The sequence below is a fragment of the Meriones unguiculatus genome, chromosome 6, assembly GCF_030254825.1.
Source record: "Meriones unguiculatus strain TT.TT164.6M chromosome 6, Bangor_MerUng_6.1, whole genome shotgun sequence".
NCBI lineage: Eukaryota > Metazoa > Chordata > Mammalia > Rodentia > Muridae > Meriones > Meriones unguiculatus.
In genome coordinates this window covers 101,830,491-101,832,802 of record NC_083354.1, presented here as the reverse complement: position 1 = coordinate 101,832,802, position 2,312 = coordinate 101,830,491, and the positions used below count along the sequence as shown (strand labels likewise).

The 2,312-nt window shown below is 42.6% G+C and overlaps 1 pseudogene; it reads right to left on the bottom strand.

The window, feature by feature from the left end:
* Positions 1–838: 838 nt before the first annotated feature.
* Positions 839–1,482, bottom strand: LOC110551014 (testis-expressed protein 30-like; annotated as a pseudogene).
* Positions 1,483–2,312: the final 830 nt, after the last annotated feature.

Below are 2,312 nucleotides of genomic sequence, written 5' to 3'. Positions count from 1 at the left end.
ACATGAAGGAGACATCATGAAAAATTAAGTAAAAAACAAAATTTTGTCTGGTACCTAAGAAATTTGGCTGAGGTTTTGGAGTTGGAAGTGATTTTTAATTAAGAAATGAAAAGAAGATATAAGAGAAAAACAAATAGATACAGGCCATATAAACTGGCAGGTTACAAAAGAAACACAAAAATCTCACTATGTGAAATTACTACTTTTTTAGCAGCTGCAGAGTTGCCACAACTGTGGGAGCCAGCTAGCTGTGGAGGCCCACATATTTAATCCTAGTACTCAAGCAGCAGAGACAGGCAAGAGCTCTCTGAGTTCAAGGCTAGCCTGCTCTACTATGGAGTTCTAGGCCTGTCAGGTCTACAAAGTAAGACCATGTCTCAAAAAAGCAAACAAAAACAATGGAATCAATATTTAATATTTTTTTGAAAAAGCAACATAGGATATATATGCACATATATCCTAATATACGTGTGTGTGTGTGTGTATGTGTGTCTCCGTGTGTCTCCTATGATATGGAGGAAGCTGAGGAAGCTGAGAAGCATGTACTTCCATATTCCATCAACGCACTAAGAGCCTGAGTGCTGAGATTTGCAAGAAGGCAAGGCAATCTGACCAGTTGCATCAAATTCCTACCTTTAACTTTTTTGCAAATTAACTATATATGTTAACACCTGTATTAACTATATATATTAACACATATAATTAACTATATATGTTAACACATATATGTATGTATATTTGAAAATAACAAGGCTTTTGGGGGTGGGTGAGACAGGTTTCTCTGTGTAGCCCTGGCTGTCCTGGAACTTGCTCTGTAGACCATGAGTTTTAATAACAATTATTTCTTGTCCATTTCAGCAATTTTTTTGGAGCCAAAACAAGATCTGTGTATTTATTTCTTTGAAAGCACCACTTGCTGACTGTCGTTTTGATGCCATGAGATGATTTGCCTTTTCAATCCAGTGGGTTTTCCTGGGAGCTTGCATTTCTGTGCCGCTGCTTTCTCCAAGTTATCTTCACACACTTCATCTGATAAGCCTGACACAAACAGTACAGGATCCTTTATGCAAAAGAGATCTTCGTCTCTGAGTTTAGGCTGCTGCTTTGGATGGTGCAGTAGGTAAGAAATACAAGCGGGCCGTTCAACAGAAGCATCCACATTACAAGTTACAGAGAGCTTGTTTTCTCCCGGGGTCCTTAGGTAATTCAACACTGCTATATATAGCTTAACTCTGTGTACAGTATTAAGGCCTTTGCAAGTAAATCTTACGCAGAAAAAAACTCCCATGGGAAGCAAGATGGGGACAAAGTCAAGATGGGGGGCAAAATGGGAGGACTGACATCAAGTGAGGAATACCACCCTATCCTGATGTTCCATGTGAAACAGTTATTCTACATGCTATACTCTTGCTAGGTACCAAACAAATGGCACGTGATAATTTATTTCCAACAGTTATTTAATTTAACTACAGTGTGACTCATTTTCACTGTTGAATAAGAAGCATTAAGTGCGTTGCAACCAAGAAGCAAAGATTATCTCCCCTCGACCTCATGAGGGACTGCCAGTGCCCGCCTGCCTGCCCGCACTCCCTTCTGAGAGGGAGCTCAAGGAACTCCTAGTGAGTCCTAGGTAGATGCAGATATTGATCAAGGTATGATATACAACGGTGTAAAACAGAAACAAGTCCAGTGTCCAACAATCAGAACAAGGAACACTGAGGCTAAGTGCTGAAGCCAAGTTTCCAAACTCAAGGCGAATGAAGTGAACTGACTCCAACCAGCTAACCACAGCCCTCTCCAAGTAAGATTCGCAGGAGGGCAGGGGACACAGAGGCTCAGGCTGCTAAACAGCAAACCCAAGCCTGGGTACTCCTCGCCCCGGACTTGAGCTCAAGGACAGCTGAGCCCGTGCTGCCTCGCCAAGGTGAACACCGGTTGCACTAAGGATCAAACACCAGCCCTTCCCAGACCTCTGCACACCCCTTCTGACCCATTAAAAACCAACAGCGATGGGCCACTGAAGAAACTGAAGACCCCGACTGGGGTGCCTCTGCCAGATCTGCTGACAGGAGGGACATGAATTGTCCTCCTCCACCCTAGTGCAGCAGTTTTCAAACTGTGGGTCATGGTCCCTTTGGCAATTTCCAAAAATATTTACGTTACAGTTCATAACAGTAGCAAAACTACAGTTAGGAAGTAGCAACAAAAATAATTCTGTGGTGGGGGTCAGCACACCATGAGGACCTCTATTAAAGGGCTGCAGCATCAGGAAGGTTGAGAATTAACTGCCCTGGTGTGTTACCATTATTGTA